This window comes from Panthera leo, chromosome D1 (genome assembly GCF_018350215.1).
Source record: "Panthera leo isolate Ple1 chromosome D1, P.leo_Ple1_pat1.1, whole genome shotgun sequence".
In the NCBI taxonomy this organism is placed as follows: Eukaryota; Metazoa; Chordata; class Mammalia; order Carnivora; family Felidae; genus Panthera; species Panthera leo.
The window spans coordinates 56,303,231-56,327,171 of NC_056688.1; the positions used below are offsets into that span (position 1 = coordinate 56,303,231).

At 44.7% G+C, this 23,941-nt stretch overlaps 1 protein-coding gene and 1 long non-coding RNA gene across 5 annotated transcripts in view; one reads left to right on the forward strand and one right to left on the reverse strand.

The window, feature by feature from the left end:
* MAP6 (microtubule associated protein 6) overlaps positions 1-23,941 on the forward strand; it is an 87,819-nt gene that overhangs the window by 32,162 nt on the left and 31,716 nt on the right. The window lies entirely within an intron of this gene.
* LOC122199211 lies at positions 12,056-13,375 on the reverse strand. The gene is made up of 2 exons (XR_006193411.1): positions 13,191-13,375; positions 12,056-12,934 (listed from the first exon to the last, which is right to left on the reverse strand). It is a non-coding gene; the product is annotated as an uncharacterized LOC122199211 (long non-coding RNA).

The following is a 23,941-nucleotide window of genomic DNA, read 5'->3' on the forward strand; positions in this document are numbered from 1 at the left end:
GCAGAGAGAGAGAGGGAGACACAGTATCTGAAGCAGCTCCAGGCTCTGAGCTACCAGCACAGAGCCCGATGCGGGGCTTGAACCCATGAACCGTGAGATCATGACCTGAGCTAAAGTCCAACGCTTAACCACTGAGCCACCCAGGCGCCCCTGTTTAATTTATATTTATATAATTAAATATTTTATAATGGCTGTGCTTAACAACTGGCTCAGGGAATTTAATAGTTGGCTCTCTCAAGATAGTATGAGCTGCCTTCAGCACACTACTGGCATCTGAAATAGGTACAGAAATCTTCTGAAGGACTGATGTTTGAGCAGGGTTCTGAGGTTGAGTAGAAGTCTGCTGCGTAAAGTGGAAAGAGGTATCTCAGGCAGATGGAACAGAATGAGGGAAGCTAGATCCCAGGGCTTCTGAGTTAATTCATGAAGGGTCTTGTGGACCCCAGAGACTGAAAGCTCCAGGGGACCATTGAAAGATGTTCAACAAGAGAATGATTGATTGGATTTGCATTCTCAAGAGACCTGTCTGGCATCTGGGAGGGGAGGTTTGGAGAGGGCCAAGGTCAGAAGCAGGGCATCCCACGATGCTGTGGTGGTCAGCAAGGTGCTAGGTGACGGACATCGAGTGGTAGGAGAAGTGCATTCCAGACACCCCAAACAGCATGTGCAAAAGCTGGTGTGAGAAAGCAAGAGGTGTGAGAAACCAAGCATAGGAAACAGGGATGGTATGGGAGGCCTGGGTGTAGACTTCCTGGCAGGGAATGGCAAGGATGTGACTGGAAATCTGGGCACAGTTGACACTGTGTCAAGGACTCTTGTGCCAGTGGGTGTGTCGGATATAGTCCTGTTTGTGGAGTGCGCTGGCAGGAAGGGGGGTTAGCGTTCTGCATTCTTTCTGAACCACTCTATTAAATTATTGCTACATCCTTTGGCATTTGGCCCCTAATTGGGCTTTTGGCAGGTAAGCGTTGTATGAACTAGTCTCTGGGGGGCTGAGCCTCTTAGGTTCTTGTCGCTCAAAGTGTGGTCGATGGACCTGCACTGTCAGCCTCACTTGGGACCTGATTGAATATGCGGAATTTCAGATGCTGCCCCGGACATGCTGAGTCACACTGCATTTTAACAAGACCTCACGGGCACTGTAAAGTCTGAGAATCCCTGAGCTAGGGCAGGCTTTCTCCTGAGTGGCCCAGACCACCTGCATTGGAATCGCATGGAGTGCTCGTTCACAGCGCAGGTTCCTCAGCACCATCCCGGACTCCTGTGTCCTGCCCTAGACCTTCTGAATCTGAATATCTGAGGCTGGGCACAAAACCGGAAATTTCAGTGCACTTCAGACATCGTTCTTATGCATGTCAACAGCAGTCCACACTAATCCCAGAAAGACTTGGCCCAAATAGTCATGTTTGAATTGGGTCAGAAAACTGAACTCCTTAAACTGTCCTGGTAAATTATTTCCTTCCTTTTCTATGCAAAGCACTTTATACATCATTGACAGAGAATGGGTGCTCAATAAATGTTAGCAATTGGTGTTGTGCTGTTTGTTATATTTGAAATGTTCCAGGTTCCTTGTCAAGGCCAGAAGCCAGCAAGATCTGGGGGAAGATGTGTACGTGTGTGTGTGTGTGTGTGTGTGTGCATGTGCGTGCTTGTGCACAGTGTGTTGGGGACGGGGTGAGCAGAAGGATGCAGGGTGCTGGATAAATCAGATGTCCCCTCAGCCTGTTCCCCGCACAGTGCCAACGACCATCTGCTCCGAGCAGCCGCCTGTCTGGGAATCGAAGGTATCCATGGGAACCAGCATGGAGGTTGCCAAGAGGACTCCATGGCCACCAGCCAGGGGGGAGAGTGGAAATCAAGTGGAATGGAAAGTGACAGACTTGTGTGTGTTGGGTGGAGTGGGAGACTGGTCAGCTGTGAGAGCAGGGGTGGGGCTGAGCACAGATGACCTAGCAGCCGGGCACCCCGGGGAAGCCTGCAGACATCACGGACTCGCACAGCTGTGCTCGGGAGGACGCTTGAGGCAGTCTGAACACTGGTATTTCTCTCTGTCCCTCCCTCCCTCCCTCTTCTCTTCTTCCTTCCCTCTCTTCCCCCCTCCTTTAGTGGGAAATTGAGTTTTTCAAAACAGTACGATTAGTAGACAAGTAAAAATGAAAATGTCAGTCACCTCAGATCCCACCACTCATAAGCAGATGCTGTCATGTTGGTGTTAGTTCATCTTTTTCCCTCCATATTTTTGTAAGGTTGAAACCATGCACTGCCAGTTCTGTATTCTGCCTTCCAGAAAGTTCTTTTGAGTCGGGGATTTTACTTTGAGAAACAAGCATGGGATCTGGAGTTGGAGGCCTACCTGCCCTCACATCCCAGACCTGCCTGCTTAAAAATGGATGGCTGAGGGGCGCCTGGGTGGCGCAGTCGGTTAAGCGTCCGACTTCAGCCAGGTCACGATCTTGCGGTCCCTGAGTCCGTGAGTTCGAGCCCCGCGTCAGGCTCTGGGCTGATGGCTCGGAGCCTGGAGCCTGTTTCCGATTCTGTGTCTCCCTCTCTCTCTGCCCCTCCCCCGCTCATGCTGTGTCTCTCTCTGTCCCAAAAATAAAAAAAATAAAAAAAAAAAAAATGGATGGCTGAGGCCAAAATGACAAACTGATCCAACATGGATATTCCCAAGTGGACGCTGCTGTGCTGTCTTAGCTGATGGCACCCGTTTAGCTTCACCACCCGTTTTGAGTTGGGGATTTCTTGTGTATTTCATCCACTCTGATGAAGTCTGGGCATAAAGGGGAAAAAATACATCTGACAGGGGGAAAAGAGGTGGGAACTGTTTTGTTTAGATACATCTGAAAAGAGCACTAAGATTTAAAATGCTGTATTGACCCTAGAATGTGATCTAACAGGGTAAGAAATGTATATCTGGGTCATTTCTCCTTAATTTACTGGTACAACCAGCAGCCTGTCGTTCTTGTTGTTCCAGGAGCACTTATGCCCCAAGGGCAGGTGCTGTGTCTCCAAGTGACCGCTCACATCTGAGGGAAAAGTGAATCTCCCCAGCTGAAATGTGCAAACCTGCTGGTGAGACCAAGATGCCATTTAAATCAGAGTGTTTCTCAGAATTTCCCCAAAGTTAGCCCATTTGGGACACTGTAAGAAGCTGCATTTACTGTATTCGATATGTTTCCGCCCTTTTAAATATGGTCCTTTTAAGTATGTACCTATGAGTTGGTGTTCTTTGTAATGGGATGTGAAATATGTGAGCAAGCAAAACAAAAGTGGAAGCACCAGGTCGCTTGGTGCGAGAGAAGAGAGCACTGGACCAGGAGTCCAAAAAGACTTAGGTTCAATTTCCTGCTCTGAAGCCCACTTCTGTGTCCCAGTGGGCTTGCCACACAAAGTGCCCTTTTAAATGTTTCTGTCCTTTTAAGAGTTTATCTGTGAGTCAGTACTGTCTGTGTTCATGGCAAACTAGAAAGCTGGAACGGCCTCTTTTTCATCTCAGTGTCAGTAAATACTTTCCTTGCATGATTGAAGGGAGCCTGCGATAACCCAGCATCCCACACAGTCTGCCATTCGCTTTTACACTTGGCTTGAGAAGAACAACAGAAGTTTGGGAGCAGCTTAAAAATTGACTTAAAATTCTAACACCCAGAGTGAACAAAATCACTGATAGAAGGCTTCATTTAAGCTTCTTGACTTTTCAAATGAATTCAACAAATACGTTTTGAACACCCAAGGTGAGCACTACAGTGAGTTAATGTAATCGTTGTTTAGAGAGAAAGCATTTGTCCTCAAGTCACTTCCGGCTGAGTAGGGGAGACCGCTTTAAAAATGCGGGCTTGATTTTTACTCAGGCATGGTAAGCCAGCAGGTCAGGAGATGACTGCCACTGAAAAGATAGCTTATTCTCAGAGGAGGGGGCAGCCTATACCACACCGTGCAAGGCCACGTGGGGAAGCACCAGGATGGGTCAGGAGGCGGAAGGAGTGAGGGGAAATGTGGTTTTCCCAGGAAGAAGTGGGTCAGGCAGGGTAAGCAGGCTAAGCAGGTTTAGGAGTGGCTGGCTTGAATAATTTCAGTGGACTCCGGGGCATATGTCCATAGTCTTCTGGTACCTAGCCCCGTGATGATTAGGGTAGGAGGATAGTGGCCCAAGTGTGAGAGCCCAATAAAAGAGGTGTTTGGGGTCTGGGCATTGGATTGGTTGGTTTGCATATGAAAGGCGTGTTTACCACCCCTAGGAATGGCAGCCCTGGAGTGGAGGTGGGGAGCTGTTTCCCCAGGGTCAGTAAGGCCCCAGATGCCAAAACACCTGAATAAAAAAGACGTGCTTAGTACACGGAGGCAAGGCAGATACTTAATTGTAGCATTATTAGGTGCAAGGCTGTAAATAACAAAAAAGAAGCACACTGTGGGTGTTAAGGAGATGAGATTATTTCAAGAATACTTGTTCTGACAAAGGTTTAATGGAAGAAATGGCTTTTCAGCAGGATGGGCTGGGTGGGAGGAGGGGAAGGGATGTGGCGGGGGGAAGGGGGTGTCCAAGCTCCTATCACTCATTGGCAAGTTGCCTACCTGGGGCCAATTACTTAAACCCTCCAAATAATGTTTATTCTGCTTATATCCCGAAGTTGTTATGCAGATCAAGTAACTAGCTCCATGTTTCTCTCACTGTGCACAGTGCATGGACCTATGTTAGAACTGTAGTGTTTGTTTAAACAAACACTGGGACCCAGAATCAGGCTGCAAGGGTGAAGCCCAGGAGTCTGCATCTTAACAGGCCCCTCACTCCCACTCTAGGTGATTCCAGGAACACTAAAGTTGGAGATCAGCCTAGAGAAAACAGTGCTAGGCACATTCTGGAATCCAGAGGGTAAAGTACATGTAAAGAGGATTCTGTGTACTTATTACAACTAGAGCTTACACCTGCTTCAGTCTCTCATACCCGGAAGCTCCTTAGGCAAGAATTATGTTTGGGTCGCTTGCCTGGCGTAGTGTCTGTCCGCTGAGGCAGGTGTCAAACGCACACACAACAAAGAGATAGCACCAGAAGCCCTGCCTCCTGCACTCTGGCCGTCTGAGCCTGGCTGCCGGGGGAGGCTCATGTTACAGATGCTCCCACAGGCCTCAGGGCGAGTGCAGCCCAGGAGCCAGTCCTCAGACTGCGAGCAGCCTCCGCTCACAGCTTGGCCTCCGAGGCAGCTGTGCGATTTCAAATTCCATGTTTATCCACACGGGTTTCTATTTTTACCTCAAATTTCTAAAAATATGAACCGACAGACTAACCCAAAGTGATTTTGGCACTCTCGAGGGAAAATACATGGGTAAGAATTATTGAATAATTGCGGAGCCCTCTGGCCTTGCCTAATTGGGTTTTTGGCAGATAGATGCTGTATGAAAGGATGGTGATCCAAAGTGGTCAAAGGACAGTACCACTTGGTAAGCCCCGCTTGTTTGACCTGGGGGTTGATGTTTTCAGTCCTCACAGAAAGCCTAGCAGGTACATTTCCCACATTTTACTTTCATAAAGTGAGGCTCAGGCATGTTCAGTCACTTGTATAAGGTTTCGTGGGAAGGAAGGTGTGCGTGGGGTTTCAGCGGGCTCCGTTTGATTACAGGCTCCCCTTGCTTCCTCAGCCAGACTCCCTCCAAGAAGATGCTAGATCCCCAGCGTGAGGTTAAAAGGCATGCTTCGAACTAATTACTTTTATAAAACCCTGGTGATGTATCTCTCGTTTCATAAACTAAAAAAGCGTTCGCTTTACTGACTTTCACAGAGATCATTTTTATCAGATCTCTGACATAACAACCCAAATTGCAGCTGCTTATTTCGTTCCACATTCTCCTTCCCGCTCCCCCAGTAATTAGGCAGTAATTATTATGAGGGTAATTACCTCATTAGGAATTTGGTGTGAGAAAGCTCTAGGAAAGAATAATGCAAGGGCGTCTCTTTATAGCTACAAGATTACAAATGACAAATAAGTTTTAATAGCCCTTAAGCCCTCATTAAAAGACAAGGGAGAATTTTTCCTGCACGATGTTTTGGAAGGTGTCAGCATATCTCTTAATCAATCTGTGTTTCTCTGAAGAGCCAAGTTCCCCTGTGGTCTGAAAGCCCATTCCTGAGTGGAGGCACTCTGAAAGTTCCAGTAAAGAGGAGCCCCAGCAGCAGCCATGACCGGCCGTACGTGCCCCACCACTGCCCCTGCCCCTGCCCATGGGGGCGTGGGAGAAATGTGGGGGGAGGGCGTCATGGGAACTGGAAAAGACACACACTCTGACTAAAGAACTAGTATCCTGGCCATTGGTCCCCAGTGCCTGCACCTCACAGTCCCATCTCCTGAAACCAGGACAGAAGCTCCTGGGAGCAGAGCCTTTGTCCTGCCGGGGTCTACCTGGCACGGCTGTTGGCATGAGGACTGGAGAAATGTGAGTTAGGGGTCCTTAGCGTAGTCGGCCTGGGCTCCCTACCATCTGGCTTCGTTGACTGCCATACACCCCACGTTCCCTCCCGTCCAGGACCCTGAGTGCGGCCACCTTGGGGTCCTTGTGGAATTTGCTTTTACCCTTTTGGCCATGAAAAGGCCGTTGTCCCATCTTTGGTGAATTCTTAGTCCTCAAGACTCAACTCATGTCTCCTTCCACATTGCTGCCCTCTCTCCCAGAGGTAGAATAAATCTTCTCATTTATTTACCCTTAGCACTTTTTACATGCCTCCTGTATAATATCGTTCAAGCATTCAGCAAATATCTTTACTCAGAGTCTCTCCTGCCTGGCCTGGTGACAGGGACACAGCCACTGTAGCCCCTTCCACTGTAATCTCTCGTTTGGAATATTGGAGTAGCCTCCTAGCTGGTCTCCCTGCTTCCTCCTTGTTCTTAACCTTCTACAACAGAAGGCACGTTACGCCACTCCACGCCAGATGAGTGCCCAAATCCTCCAGTGGCTCTGCCTCTCACGAGAAATGAAATCAAATCTCTCATTCTGATGTGCAGTGCCCTCCCTACCCCACCCGCCCTTCCTTCTCTGATCTGATCTCCCACTCCTCCCCCCATTCCCCTTGTTAGCTCCACTCCGGTGACACTGGCCTTTGTTCTTCACACACACCTCTTGCCTCCGGGTCTTAGCGTTCCGCCTGGAGTGCTCCTTCACCAGATTTCCACGAGGCGCACTTCCTTCAGGTCTCTGCTCACGTCACTTCCTCAGAGAGGCTGTCCTTGACTCTAGGTAACACAGCACACATATACGTACCTACAAGCCCACGTGACTCTGTCACCATTACTAGTCTTGTTAGAACTTCGCACCACCTGGCGTATTGTATAACTGCCTATTGGTTTATTGCCGATCCCCTTCACTGGAACGTAAGTCGCTGCTCTCCAAGACAGCCGGGATGTTGTCTAGTCTACCCTCTGTTGTATCCCGACCTCCTATCGACGGCATCTAGGTTAACATATGCTGAATAAATGAAGCAGTGAATTACTGAGCATCATCCAGTGAGCCCTCAATAAATACTGACAGAAAATCAGAAATATGCTCAGAGTGTCTGCCACGAGAGGGAAGTTTAATTTCAAGTTATAGGAGGATTGACACATACAACAAATAGGCAAGTGGACTTGCCGGAAAGACCGTTTGCCTTCACGAGTCCCATGGGATGGGGACTTACGGGCAAACGTCAAGAGATTTGAAGAACACAATGGAATAATTTTTAATGCCGTGTAAATGGTAACACAAATGAAATGCTTATGTAAAGGTATGTTCCAAGCTATTAGGTTTTGTGCAGCTATTGTCTATTGTTTTTAATAACAATATATATCAGCATCTTTAAAATAATCAAGACTATTTTTTTTTAATTTTTTTTAACCTTTATTTATTTTTGAGACAGAGAGAGACAGAGCATGAATGGGGGAGGGTCAGAGAGAGAGGGAGACACAGAATCTGAAACAGGCTCCAGGCTCTGAGCCATCAGCACAGAGCCTGACGTGGGGCTTGAACTCACGAACCGCGAGATCATGACCTGAGCCGAAGTCGGACACTCAACCTACTGAGCCACCCAGCCGCCCCTAATCAAGACTATTTTACAGCAGAACAAAACCAAACTAAACCCAGGCTAGGAAATGAGAGGCCTGGGAGTGCTGGTTCCAGCTCTGCCACGACTTTGCCACGTGACATAATGAACTTACTTGCCCTCTCTCTGCTTTATTTCCCCAGTCCGTAAAGTTGGCATACTGGATTAAATTATTTCTGGAATGTCTACCAGTTCTAAAATTCTAGGCCCTGGGGATTGTTGGCTGGCTGGCTGGATGGATGGACGAGGGACTCTAGTTTCCACGACATTGCCCCAGTCTTAACTCTCCTGTTGGTTCTACATTCTTCTTCCCATTCTCTCCCCACTCTTTTGTAGCCCAGAGAGGCCTTACTCTTTATCTGAAAATTTTTTATGTACAACTCTGGGGTCCCTATATCTTCTTTGAGTCAAAGATAGAAAACAGTAGAAGATAAAGTCATTAGAAGCAGAAATGATGGAAACTGGGGGGATATTTATTCTGTGAAAAAAGAAGGGAGAAGGGGGATAGGTATGTTGACTTACATCTAAGAATCAAGGGAGCATATAAAATTCATGGAACCTGTTTTTTATTTGTGATTGCTTTTGAGAGGTATTTCTTTATACACTATTGCACAAGAATTACAGAGTATTACACATCAAATCTTCCCTCTGGCAGATTATAATCCTAGATGTTTGGACAGGGAAAGGCCCAGAAGAACATCTGAGAGTTCTTGCCCACCTAACTTGGTGTCTTTGGGCAAGTCCCCAGAGGTTGGAATGGATGAGAACACAGAGGAAGCCTGCCTGGGTTCAGGTCTATCACTCACTAGCTGTAACTCACTCACGACCTTGGGTCAGGCAGTCGATACCCCATTTTTCTGGAAATAGAATGGTGTTCATTGGGTTGAAGTGAGAATGAAATGTAAAACCTCAGTGAGGTAAAGTAACTTGCTCCCCAGGTGACAGAACTAATCATTTGAACCCCAAAGCCCTAGTAGGAAATGAGTATAAAAAGAATCAAACTGTCTCATAATTCTAGACTGTTGATTAAACCAATGGATATAAAGTAAGAGATGTCTATACGGTGCCCACAGAGGTAATTTCCCATTGCGAGAGATTTGCTCACTCACGCACTCGGTATCCATTGCAGCAAAATAGACCAGAGATGCCTTTGCCAGTGGTATTTGCTGGATGGAATGATACTATCTATTCCAGCTGAGTAACGTAACTAGATACCCAGTGCCTATCTCCTGGGACAGCAGAAATGATCACTTTTCATTGATCTCCTTTAGACCTGACCTTGATATCCTTCCTGTCTCCCCCTAAATATATCAAAGCACCTGATGGTATAAGCATGTTCTCCTTCAACTAAATTTCACAGGACTCATGTTGAGGTTTGTGTTCAGAGGCAGACCACGACAGAGGCTGGATCTGGATCTGATCTTCAGTCACTGTAATCTTCTAGTCACCAGCCTTTGAATCTGCCCTTTCCCCCTTCTCATGTATGAGTTTTGTTAGCTCAGAAGGCCTGGCAGCCATCCGTCCCCAGAGCTGTGAAAGTGCATCTGTGCTGTGTCCCTCTGGCCCTGTGTTAGATGAGCCCATCCAAAGAAGGAGTGTGGGCAGTGGGTTAGGCAAAGGGCAAAAGTCAATCAAGAAAAATACATCTAGAGCAGAGGGAGGGGCAAAGTGGGTGAAGGGGGTGGGAGGTACAGGCTTCCAGTTACGGCATGAACAAGTCACGGGGATAAAAGGCACAGCATAGGGAGCACAGCCAATGACCTTGTAATAGCGTCGTATGGCATCAGATGGCAGCCACACTTATGGGGAGCACAGCATAACATATAAAGAAGTTGAGTCGCTATGTTGTGCATCTGAAACCAATGGAACATTGTATGTCAACTATACTCAAGCAAAAATTTTAAAAAAAGAAAAAAAGGAAAAATTCTTCTACCCTATTTCATTCAATCCTCACATTATCCCAGCAGGGTCGATGACATTATCCCTGCTTTACAGATGAGGAAACCGAGGCTCATCTGTAGAAAGGCCAGGTGACTTCCTTAAAGTTGCACAGCTGGTAAATGGCCTATTTGGGATTCCAAACCCAAGCTCTTGCTGATAGGCCATGCCTTGTTATTGCTGAGGATAGTGGAAGAGGAACCAAAAATAATTGGAGAAGGCTTACAGTCCTGCCAACAATTAAATTTGTACCAGGTTTAACCCTCCTCAAGGTGATTCAGATTATACTAGTCACACTGGCACTGTGGGCATGCTGCCTCGAGCCAGGGGCAGTGCTGGGCCCTTTACGGACACTATTTCCTTTCTTTGTCACCTTTCACCCACGAGGTCACCATGACTTCAAAGTGGTGTTTCTCAAAGTGCGTTCCTCTGGCCAACTATAATAGAATCACCCAAGGAACCTGTTAAAATACAGATTCCAGGGCTTCACCTCAAGAGTGGGAACACTAGAAAGAAATCATCACTAAGAAATTCTTGGGGCACCTGGGTGGCTCAGACGGTTAAGCATTTGACCTTGGCTAAGGTCATGATCTCACAGTTTGTGAGCACGAGCCCTGCTTCTCATGAACATGTGCCCTGCTTCTGGTGAGCCCCACTTCTCTTTCTCTCCCCCCCACCTTCTGCCCCTAGTGGGACTTTCTTTCTCTCTCTCTCTCTCTCTTCACCCTCGCTCGCTTGCACTCTCTCTCAATAAAAAAAAAAAGAAAAATTATCTGGTGATATTTGGCACTCAGTTTGAGAACAGTTGTTCTTAAAAAGTAGTAGATTCTCGTTATTAATGAAACACTTAAAATCACTCACTACCTTTTTTGAAGCCTTTCTAAATTAAGCATTTTGTATTTAAAATATAGATATGGATTCTTTTAATGAATAATGAATTTAGAAAGGACACGAGTAGGAAGCCGGAACTCAGCGCAGGGCTCGGATGAGTGAATTTTATTTGGTGCCTGGAGGACTTTGAAGGAACTTTTTTTTAGGACTGACTAGTGGTTCACAACTATAAAATTCAAGTCCTGGTATATATTGTCTGAAATTTGGCCTTCAGTCTAGACTTTTCTAATAGTCTATAATATATCAAGTAGCTTCTTGGAACTATTTAAGTAAAATGCTCATAATAAATTAGATAAGATGCAAAATTATACAAACAGGTTCATTTCAACTCATCAGCTGTGCCCAAGACGATAGATGACAAACCCAGATAAGCTGGCAAATTCTACTGAACATTCAAAGAAGAATTAATACCACGCCTTCACAAACTCTTCCAAAACATACTTTGCAACTCCTTGTGAAAGGCCAGCATTACTCTGCTCCCCAGGCAAAGACCCAAGACTCACCAGTGAAGGTGGGATATATTTAAGCCCAAGTCACCTGCCAGTTCTCTGACTCTGGGAGAGGGTTGAGACAGAGCATGGGGACCGTGATGATGGTGGTTGTGGTAGTGGTTACAGTCACAATCGCACAGCACACGCACACACTCACAACACGCAGATTTGAAATCCCACAGTGGGCTTTTGTTAAGCGTTCTTCTCTAGGGCAGGTCCTGGTCTCTTCCTTGCTCTAGAACGCTCATTGCTGTGGGTATTTAAAATGCGTCAACAGATGATAAAACACACATACATCTTAGGAACAAGAATTGGGACTTCTGCTCTGGTGTCAACAAGATTTACTCTCCCTGACCGATTTTCTCCTCGCCCCATCCTTCTGCCCACCCAGCAGACCTTCCCTCCCGTCGTTGTCTCACTGACCCGTCTCCATGCGCCACCATCATTGCCCCCGCCAATGTATCTCCAGCCATGTTTTACAAACTTGAACTCAGATCTAGATCTAGCCCCCTTCATCGTTGTATTTAGTTAGGACTACTGCAGTTTATATTAATCCTTTGACAAACAGTCATGTGATGGCAGCTATGGAATAAACTGTTTTCTCTTCAATCTTTTTGGCCTCAAAAAAAAAAAAAAAAGGTACCTTTTGTGTCAGTATATAGACCAGAGCCGTCTATCCTTTGTAGTGGAATCTTTATTGCATGCACGAGCACAGAATTGATTCAGAATACATGCACTTGTGATTTGAGCACGCTGAGAAAAGATCGCATCCTGGGAAACACTTTCTTCAGCACTGGGTTGACCTGCCACAGTCCCAAGCAAAGACACGATAGAAAGATCCAGACTGGGAGTCCTTGTGAGTTTGGGCCCTGTGCAGCCACTTGCTGGCTCTATGCCTTGAGACAGTTCACTCTACCCCCCTGAACCTCCATGTTCTAATCTCAAATAGAAACAATAATTTGTATCTTGAAGGGCTGGTTGGCCTGAGATGAATTTAGACCAAGTATGTCAATCCATTATGAAAGCTTTTGGCATACAGTAAGTTTTCATTAACTGAAATGTGACTTTTACATTCAACAAATTATAAGGTGACTTTATTTTTGCTTCCCACAATCCTTTTAAATTTATTCTGTGGGACAGGTTCCTCTGCTGCCCTTGCTTGAAAATTTGGGCAAGTTCTATAACTCATACAGCAAATTTCAGTAAATAAAAGTCCTCTGTCATTCAAATGTCCATCCCATGTTATAGTCACCATGTCAGTCTGTTTAAAGTTAATCCCTCTTCTCCTCCTGCAGCTCTGGCCTGTTCCAGGGGAGAAGCCCGCTTGGGCCTCTACTTCATTTGTCCCATCCCTCACCCTGCATCCAACCTGCCCAGTGTTGGAGTTCAGGTAGCAAGAGCACGAGGCAAAGGGAACGGAAGGGCCCTTCTGGGACTGGCGTGGTCACGGTGATTGCTGCTCTCTGGACCAGCAGGCTTTCAGGATGGACCGTCTCTTGTGGCTGCTTTGCTGGGTTCTCTAGAGGCCTCCGCACTCACCACCATGGATCTCTTCCTGCAGGAGAGAAAAGGGATAAAAGTGAATCCCCTTTGGCAGGTTCCACACTCCCTCCTCCACCCTGGGCATCCCATGGTCCCTCTAGCTTCTTCTGAAATGTTTGCCCCTTGGGGTGGCTGTCTTGACGCTATCCGGTCCTGGGGAAACTGCACCATACCTTCTGTGCCCTAACCACAAGACAGCTCAAGTCACCCCCAGAACAGCCCTTTCTCCCTGTCTCTGCTCCTGGACAGACTAGCCAGCCATCTCTGACCTTCAGATTTTTCACGAGAGTCCCTGTTGACTCAGGAGGGTCACTATCACATCCCCTAAGATCCAGATGTCCTTGTGCCTCTCTCTTGACTTCAGCTGGAGGGAAAGTGGCCCCTTCACTGGCACACAGAGTTCTCACCAATATCCTGTCCCTGTTACTATTCTCAGCCTTTGGCAATTCTACATTGTGACAGCGTGCCTCCCTTTGGAATGCGGTATTGTCTCTGTGCCTCAGCTGAGTGCCCCTCTTCAGTCCTGGGACACGGCTATTCAGTGTATTATTCTCGTTTAACCTCAGCATCTCCACTTACTGCTGTCCAAGGTCACGACACTTAACTACCCTCAGCTCCTGTTTCCTCATCTGTAAAATGAGAATGGTACTAACTGTGCCTGCCTCGTGAGGTCTCTGGGAGGATTAAATGAGATAATGCATAAACGTACTTCCTACAGTTCCTGGCACTGGCAAGATTCTCTGTAATGTAAGCTGTTTTCACTGCCATCACCATTATCATGATTAATCTTAAAGCAGAATTACGTGTCCTTTTGTCACCAACCCCCTGCCGCCCTGCTTGACTAGAGCGCATGTGCACACACTTGAGACATGCACACGGGCACAGCTGCGAGTGCAGAGTGGTGGCTGTTTGGAGGTGTCTCGTCCCTGACCCCCCTTTGATGCTGGCTGTCCTACAGCCGGCATCCTCGGTGCCTGACCCCCCCTCCCCCAACTAATTCATTTATCTCTTTACACTGTCTCTCACAGCAACTTAACTACGTGGCGGGCCTGTGTGGAGCCATCTGCTGCTGGATTGTCATCCCTGTCTCCCTTAGGAACCTGGGGACTACCTCAATGGCCCCACAGTTTCCTGAGGCAGAGAGGTGGGGCCAGTCCCCATTGTTGGGAAGTCACATGCGGGAGCTTCTGTGTTAAACGACCAGAAGCGTGAAGATGATTTTTGAATCGCATGCAGCGATGCCCCGCATGTTTATCCTTCTGCCTTCAGTCATTGCTTCCTAGGTTTTGCATAGTCAAAAAGAGAAAAAAGTAAGTCATAGGAGGGTAGGCCTATTTCCAACGTGTGCTGCGTTTTTTTCTGCCAGCTGTCACAATGAGACTTCATCCATCATCCCTAAGAGTGGTTGGGGGCCTGCTCTGGGCCTCTTCAGCCCGCTGTGTTTCTCTCTGCTATAGCACTTCTCATACCACATGACTCAAGACTGTTTCTCTGTCTCCTCTGGCCCCGACTGGACCGTGAGCTCCTTGTCCGTTATCCTCAGGTGCTAACGCAGTGGCTGGCTCACAATTTCTCTGATGCCTCAGGTAGTAACTTCATCTCTCTGAGCTTAGTTTCCCCATCCATAAATTGGAAAGTGATAGTGTTCATCTCAAAGGGTAGTGCTAAGGACTAAGTTAAATCATGAGGGCAAAGCACCTTGTATATTGTAGGCCCTCAGTAAAGGGTAACTATGTTATAATTGCTGTAGGCACCCAACGAATGAAATAAATTGTGAGCAGAATTGACAGTGAGTTCTAATTCACCATCATTAAATAGAACATATGTGAAGATGTAGCCTCCAGTTTCTCCCTGTCCCCAGCCTCTCATTGTCACCAAGTGGTCTGACTCACCCAAACACAGTGGCTCCCTAGAACCTAGTTAAAAGAGACAAAGTTTGGGGTACCTGGATGGCTCAGTCAGACGAGCGTCCAGCTTCGCCCCAGGCCATGATCTCACAGTTTGTTGCATGAGTTTGAGCTCCGCATCGGGCTCTGTGCTGACAGCTTAGAGCCTGGAGCCTGTTTCAGATTCTGTGTCTCCCTCTTTCTGCCCCTCCCTTGCTCTCTCTCTCTCTCTCTCAAAAAAAAAACAAAAAACAAAAAACAAAACAAAACAAAAAACACATTAAAAATTAAAAAAAATAAAAGAGACAAAAGTTTTTATGTACTTTTTAATTGGAAAAACTAAATAAGAAGTAGAAATCAACTAAGTTAAAACATAAAACATCAATTGGCTACATAGAAAACCTGGTAGGAAGAAATCTTCATTGATTTTACTCTACTAAAGTCTGATAACATTGTTCTCGATTTCTTTTTCTTTACATTGTTTTTAACTTCAACTTAGTTATAAGATGTTTGTCTTGAAAGTAATTGCTGCAACAAATTATAAAATACGTTGTAAATGGGTAAATTCAAGTTTTGCTCACAAATAAGCCACAGGTAATGAGAAAGAAAAAACAAAAACAAAACGAAAAACAACCAAAGTGGCTCCCAGGCCACATTATCACATCACTCCACCACTCTGAGATCTTGAGTGGCTCCCTCTGCCTCCAGAGTCCAGTCTGAGCTCTGGTACTTGACCCCACCCCACCTCTCCACTGCCCCTTGTGGAATCCTTGACCGTGAAATACGGTGAGAACGTCTTGGGGTGCCTGTTCAGCTTTGCTGTTCTGTGACTTTCATGCAATCCTGTTCATTCAGTCCACCTTTTCTGAGTGCCTGCTCTGTGCTGGGCCCTGGGTGGGACCCTGGGGCACAGTTCCTGCCCTTGGGGCCTCCAGCCTAGAGGAGAATATAAGCTGTCTTCAAGATGTGGTTGAGGTGGGGAAGGATGCACTGGGGGAGCTGGGCAGACCCCCTGTCTGGGGGTCAGTGATGGCTTCACAGAGGTGACATTGGAGCAGGGTGATGTAAAGAGCATAAGGCCTAGGAGAGCATTCTGGAAAGAGGGAAGAGTATGAGTGCAGACTAGCACAGGCGTGTGGTTGAGCTGTTCCAGGGATGAGAGTGGGAGGCAACGGGCCTGTGGAGGTGGGCCGTGGCAGGGCCAGAACCCACGGCTGGTGCGGAGTCTGGCCTTGACCCTCCAGGTATAGAGGTCACAGAGGCCCTTTCATGGCTCTACAGCCATGGCCAATGGCCAAAAGTGTGCCTTCCTTCTGGGTGCCTAATCTGCACTTTATATGGGGCTCCACGTTTTATTCTAATATTTAAAAAGAGAAAAAAGTAATTTTTTTAATTTTTTGTTCTGTTTTGTTTTGTATATAGAAACAGATTAATGTAGGATGATAGGGAAATGTCAGATCTGTAGTCACCTTGAATTTGACTTCTGGCCCTTCCATGCACTAGCTCTGTGCCCTTGGACAAATCACTTGCCTCTCTGGGCCTTGGTTTTCTCCTCTGTAAAAATGGGGGAAAGTCTCCACCTTATAGCACTGCTGTGGGGATTACAGATGAGGGCATGTTTTTGTGGGACAACTGGTACCCCGGAGGCCCTGACACACTCCTTCTTTTCCCTCCCCTCACAGTCACCGGATTTCCAGTCACCGGATTTCCAGTCACCTGGATGCCAGCCCAGTGACCTGCATAATGACAAAGAATGCAGGGACACTGACGTGAAGGAAGTTTCCTATGAAATATTAATTGCTTCCCCCAAAGACTAGGTGTTCTGAAGGGCTTTGTTCCCCCAGCTGAGAGCTCGTGACCTCACTGGCCGGTCCCTGCCATTCCAGGCCATCCAGGGAAGGAAGGCCAGGCCACTAAGACAAGTCCAAGTGCTAAGGCTGCATTCATGAGTTCATGGGTGTGCTGTTCTTCCTGCACATAGCCCTGGAAAGCCCAGAGCAGGGAAGGTTGCAGGAAGTTCAGTGTCTCCCCTTCTTTGAAAACTCCTATTTATCTTCTAAAAACCCTTCAGATTCTCATGGGAACCTTGACCTCCCAGAGCATCTCACAGCACTCAGCTGGAAGTTCCTTAACAGCAGTTACTTGGGGTTGCTTCATAAATGCTTATTCAACAGAATACCTGTCAGAGGCTCAAAGGCATAAAACCATGTTTAAAATACTGGTTCAGGGATGCCTGGGTGGCTCAGTTGGTTAAGCATCCAACCTCGGCTTGGGTCATGATCTCACGGTTTGTGGGTTTGAGACCCGCATTGGGCCCTGTGCTGACAGCTCAGAGCCTGGAGCCTGTTTCAGATTCTGTGTCTTCCTCTCTCTCTGCCCCTCCCCTGCTTGTGCTCTCTCTCTCTCTCTCTCTCTCTCAAAAATACATAAACATTAAAAAAATGTAAAAGATAAAATAAAATATTGGGCACCTGCTGCATGAAAGGCATTGTGTTCAGTATGTTTGCTGACCAGTGGGGACACAGTCAGGAGAGTCAGGTACCTAATGTATCATGTGATGCTTGCCTTTCTTAGGAACGCAGACCTTTTCCTGATGGCCCCGTAAATTATGCTGGTTTGTGTCCTTAATCTTTTTCTCTACTGTCTCCTTTGCCTGCGTTTGACCTGCATCTTGAAGTAGCAGTTTCCCCAGTAGGAAAGGGAAAGAAAAAATTCAAGGTAAGGACAGGCCCGTGCAAAGACACAGACTAATGAAAGTCTTTCAAGCCTTCATGGGGCAGCTTATGGAGCTTGAAATCTGGAGTTGGACAGGCCTGGTTCAAATCTGGCCCTGACTGACAGAGACACCCCAAGTAAATTCTTGCACCAATCTGGGACTCAGGAGACTCCAGCCCTCCAGGGCCACCCTGAAGGTTAAAGCGTGAATATGTGTGAGTGCCTCCCACCTCCGGCAGAGAGAGGAAAAAGGAAGCCAACAGCCCTGGCTGTCCCGTTGCCCCTTAGCAACTGGCCTCGAAAGGTGCCACGCCATATCACCGTGACCCTGGTTGCTGGCCCAGGCAAGTGACTAACAGGACTGAGTTTGACGTTGCAGCTTCTTGAAGATATCATAGGTCCCATTTTTGACACAACCCTTCAGATTTCATGGCCTGAAAAATAGTCTCACGTTTGTTCTGACTCTGATGCCTCTGAGTATGTCCTTCTTTAGAGCCAGCAGGTTGCTGAAAGACTTGCTGGAAATAGAATTGCGTCGCAAAAAGAAAGAGAGTCACTGAAGCCACCAGAGGTTAGTGGTGCCTGTAATGTAAATGAAGTCCAGAATTCCACTCAGCAGACTGCCCACCCTTTTACTGCCGGGTGGCTCTTCCCCTGCCGGGCTCCCACAGCTCCCATTACCTCAGATGAGATGGAACGCAGGCAGCCGAAGGCAGAATTTAATGGATATCACTTCCAATGAATCATTAGCAACAAGAAACAAACGTGACATTAAATGCACCAAAAATGGCATCGTGGGGATTACCTACTTAATATTTTTATGCTCCCCATTACTTAACAATTTCTGAGATTTGGTCATGCTCCAGCACTGTCAGACCTAAAATGTATTCATATTTCCAAACAAAGGAATAATTTGCCGCCTTCACATAGGGTGATTATCAAGAGTGTGTAATACGTGAAAAAATGCTTTCTTTTCCAGCTATTTCTTTATGACAAGTGTCTAGAAGTGGAAAACTTATCCCTTGCTAGATCAAAGGATGGCAGTTTTAAGGTTTCGCTCATTAATTCACATATTCAACAAATATACACTGAGCACTTGTGATGTAACTGATACGGAGCCCTGGAGAAGCAGCCGTGTCCTGCTGGGTTGAGTCAGGCTATATTTTCCCCAACTTGCCAGCAATGGAGACAGTGCTGCCTTTCCCACTCGAGCAGCCGACACAAAAATAGTAATATATTCCCAGTGGCTTAAAGATTTCAATGCAAGAAACAAACATGCAAAATGGGATTACAGATAATTATTTACGTGATTGTGGCACAAGGGAAGTTTTAAAGCTTAACCCCAGGAGTAAACGGGATAAAGGAGAAGGTTGATAGACAAGGCCATGTTCAAATATAAAGCTTATACATGGATACATGGAGAATATAGATATGGATATCTCTACGGATACAGATCTCCATCTCCCTCTCTTTGATGTAGATGTATATAGATATTTTTCATATCCTTATTTATCCCTATATATAAAAGAAAAGATAAACAGGGAAACATAGTTACAAAGAATTACTCTCTTTTATTTTTATCTATAGGAGTTGTGGAGCTTTCTTACAAATTAATAGGAAGAAGAAAAATGGAAAACCAGCCGCAATTGCCATGTGTTACTTTTACAATTAAGAAAGGAAACTCAGGAGTGTCGGCTCGTTCAGCAGCACTGATTTAAGTGCCTGCTGAACTGTTCGAGCCTCCAAACCAGGCACTAGGGACACAGAGATGGCTCAGAAGCCGCCTCTGCCCTCCAGGTTCTCAAAGATGGGCTTGGAAACAAATAACCAGGAAGATAATGTGAGAAATCAGACAAAGAAGCTGGTACAGGGAAGTCCCAGGACAACAAAGCAGAAAGGGATCACCTCCCTGCAAGGGGAGGGATGTGAGGGAAGAAGATGTTCTAACTGGATTTATAATAGCTTTATTAAGATATAATTTACATAACCTACAATTCACTCCTTTTAAGTGCACAGTTTGATGAGATTTAGTAAATGAATATAGCGATGCAAGCATCCTTGAAAGACAGCTTTAGAATGTTCCATCCCTTGTGTTCATTTACCATCAGCCCACCCTCCTACCTGAGGCCTAGGCAGTCATGGATCTTCCTGTTTCTACAATGTGCCTCTTCTAGAAATTGTATAAAAATGGAATCATATACTATGTAGTGTTTTCTGTCTGACTTCTTTGATTTAGCCTGATGTTTTTGAGATTCATCCGATTTGGTTCATTCCTTTTTACTGCTGAGTAAATCCATTGTGTGGATCTACCCATTTTCTTTATTCACTCATTAGTTCATGAAAATCTGGGTTATTTCCAGCTTTTTGGCTCCCATGAATAATGCTGTTACCAACATTGAGCTATAAGTTGTTTGTAGATGTATATTTTCATTTCTCTTTGGTATGTAGGAGTAGAATTGCTGGGTCATGTTGTAAGTGTATGGTTAGCTTAAAAATAATTTTTCCCCAAAGTGGCTATTCTGTTTTACATTCCCGTCAGCAATGTAGGAGAGATCAATTGCTCCACATTGTTGCCAACATTTAGCATTGTCAGTGTTCTTTAGTTTAGCCATTTTCGTATGTGGTGGTATCTTAGTGGGATTTTAATTTGTGCTTCCCTAATGACTAGTGGTGTTGACAATCTTTAGTAAAGTGTCTATTAATATTTTTCCCATTTTTAAATTGGATTGTTTGCTTTATCATTGAGTTTTAAGAGATGTTTATATATTCTGCATACAAATAGTTTATCAGACATATGTTTTGCAAATATTTTCTCTCGGACCATGGCTTGTCTTTACCTTGTCTGAATGGTATCTTTGGAAGAGTGAAAAGTTTAATTTTGATTAACCTAATTTTATCTTTTTTTTCTTTTATTGCTTTGGGGTTTTGTATCGTAGCTAAGAAATCTTTGCTTACTCCAAGACCACAAAGATTTTCTTCTATTTCTTCTCTTAGAAGTTGCATGGTTTTAGGGTTTACATTTAAGTCTGTAGTCCAGTTCTAGTTAACTTTTTTGTGTATGGTGTAAGATAGTAATTAAGATTCATTTTCTTTTTACATGGATATCCAATTTTCTCAGCACATTTGTTGGAAAGATTATCATTTTCCCTATTGAATTACCTTAACACATTTTTCAAAAATAAATAAACCACATATGTGAGCAGTGGTATGATGGTAAATGTTTCACTAACATTCTGGAAAAAAGAAGGAGCCTGATTTATAGCGTTGGTCAATTTCCTGATGTGACTCTTCACATGGCTGATTTCAAGCTACCAGTAGTGTAATAATCAGCTCACCCAATTACTAAAAAAATTGACAATTAGTTCTGTGAACCAATATAAGCCAGTTTCAACACACTACTGTATGCAAAAATATGAATGATCTGTTTTGTTCTTAGATCTATGTGTCTGTCTTTATGCAGTAACGTATTGTTTACTGTAGCTTTTGAAATCAGGTAGTGTAAATCCTCAGACTGTTTCTCTTTCTCAAAATTGTGTTGGCAATTCTAGATCTCTTGTGCTTTCATATGACTTTTAAGATTAGCTTGTCATTGTCTACAAAAATTTCTGTTGAGATTATGGTAAGGACTGCTTTGAATATATAGATCTGTTTCTAGAATTGCTACCTAAAAACAATATTGAATCTTCCAATTTATGGATATGGTATATGTCTTCCTTTAGGTCTTTAATTCCTCTTAGCAATGTTATGTAGTTTTCAGTTACAGACATTGTGCTTCTTTTGTTGAACTTGTTCGTATTTTATTCTTTCCGATGCTATTATGAATGGATTTTGATTTTTTTTAATATTTCTGATGTCTCTTACTAATCTAAAGAAATAGAATTAATTTTTGTATATTAATTGAGTATCCAGTAACCTTGCCAAACTCACTAGTACTAGTTCTAGTACTTTTTGTAGATTCCTGGGGATTTTCTAAATCCAAGTTCTTATTGTATATAAATAATGACAGATTTACTTCTTCTTTCTAATCTCTATATAAATAATGACAGATGTACTTCTTTCTTCTTCTTGCTTTATTATATTGGCTGTGTACAATGTTGAATAGAAGTGACAGTAGTGGACATCCTTGCCTTGTTCCTGATCTTTAGAGGAAAGCATTCAGTCTTTCACTATTGAGTATGATGTTATTTATAGAGTTTTATAGATGCTATCTATTAGGTTGAGGAAGTTCTCTTCTCTTCCTACTTTGCTGAGCTTGTTCTTAATCATGAAAAAGTGTTAGATTTTATCAAATGGTTTTTCTGTGTCTATTAAGATGATCATGTGGTTTCTGTCCTTTAGTCTATGAAAATGGTATATTACATTAACTGACTTGGGGGTATTAAACCAACCTTACATTCCTGGGATAAACCTCACTTGTTCATGGGGGGTTGTTTTAAATGTTTATTTATTTATTTTGGGGGGGGAAGAAAACATACAGTGGAGGAGGGGAAGAGAGAGAGGGAGAGAGTTTCCCAAGCAGGCTCCATGCTGACAGGCTCCATCCCATGAACCGTGAGATCATGACCTGAGCTTAGATCAAGTCAAATGCTTAACTGACTGAACCATCCAGGCACCCCTCATTCGTTCATGGAGTTTGAACATTTTTATATATTGCTGAATTTGATTTCCTGACTTTTTGTTAAGAGTTTCAATATTTGTATTTCATGAGGAATGTTGGCCTGTAGTTTTCTTGCAATGTCTTTGACTGGCTTGGTGTCAGAAAGATACCTGGTATTACCCATCTTAAAATGAGTTGGGAAGTGTTCTCTTTTCTTCTCTTTTTTACAAGAGATTGTTAGGATTGGTATTTACTTTTTCCTTAATGTTATATATAATTCACCAGTGAAACCATCTGGGGCTAGATTTTCTTTGTGGAAAGATTTTAAATTACTAAGTCAGTTTCTTTACTTGATACATATTTATTCGGTTTTTCTATTTCTTTTTTAGTCGGTTTTGTAATTTGCATCTTTCTAAGAATTTGTCCATTTCATCTTTATCGTCAAATGTGTTGACATGAAGTTGTTCCTAATATTCCCTTATAATTGAGCTACATTTTAAAGAGTAAATTAGCATGTGTCTCAAGTCATAAAGTGATGTTTTCTTCAGCACCAGCTGTATTTGTTGAAAAGATATTTACTAAGTACTTCCTATGCACCAAACAAAAAATGAGGAAACTTAAATTTATTGAACACTTCACTAGATATATCATACATTGTCCCTGGCACTGCGCGGAGCTCATCCCATAGGAGTGTACTCCCGGAATTCTAGGTCTACCCGCAGAAGGAGACAGCACTCTCTCCCACCTTTCACAACACACTCTCAGTGTTTCCATTTCCTGTCTAAGGAACCATCTTTCTGCAATTAATGGACACAGATCTTTGGGGACCCAACTAACCAGAGGAATTCAGCCTTCCCTTTTCAACCTCAACTGGATAGCTCTGTGGTCTCGTCACACAACCACCCCAGAATTCCTATGACTAAAAAACTCAGATAATAATGGGGAATTGGGGGGTGGGGCAGAGTGAGGAGGGAGTCATTGTGATTTTCCTATAAGCTCTCTTCTAGCTCTCCTTTTTTTTCTGCCTGGGTGTATTTGAATGTGTACTTATTTTAACTACCACACTCCCTCCCTCTCATCCCCCTCCTGCCGACTGTAGTTTTCTTATTTTGCACTCTTTTTCTTCCATGCAGTTCCTAGCATAGCGCCTAGTAAGCATGGCAATGTAAATCAATTCGTGTAGAAACGCATTGACTCCTAATTGAGCAGTTTTTATTTTTAGCTATCTGTCCTCGTAATTCTATACATGTTATACACATGGGCTTTCTTTGTGTGAGACGCTATCTCCCAGGTGCACAGGGACTTTGAGCTGCGTGCAGCCTATGACAGGACTCAGCGGTTACCTGCGGAATCTCCCTTTGCCTAATGAGGGACCCCAAGCCCTGACACTCATCATTGCCAACAGCCTCATGTCGGATCTTTCCATGTAAGGGAAAGGATGGATTCTTTTCCACTCATTCTCTATTCACATTAGACTAGCTTTAAACTTTTCTTTACATCGAGACATCTATTTGCATTTAAGTGAATGCTTTCCTCATTTTAAGAAACCATTCTATATTGGGTGCATGTGTTTACTGGATATTAATGGATAAGAGGTGAGGTCCTAAATGATTAGAACATTGGCATTCTAAGATTCCCTTTTCTCTCTTTCACACAAAAGAAGCTGAAAGATACATGCAAGCGGATACACAGGCAAGGATCACAAAGCTCGTCTCTTGACCAGCTCATTTCTGCCAGGGAGAAACTATCTTCCATTTTCCTCTGAAAAGAGAGACAAGCTACTCCAGGCCCCCTGCAACCCTCTAGGCTCAGGTGTTCTTTT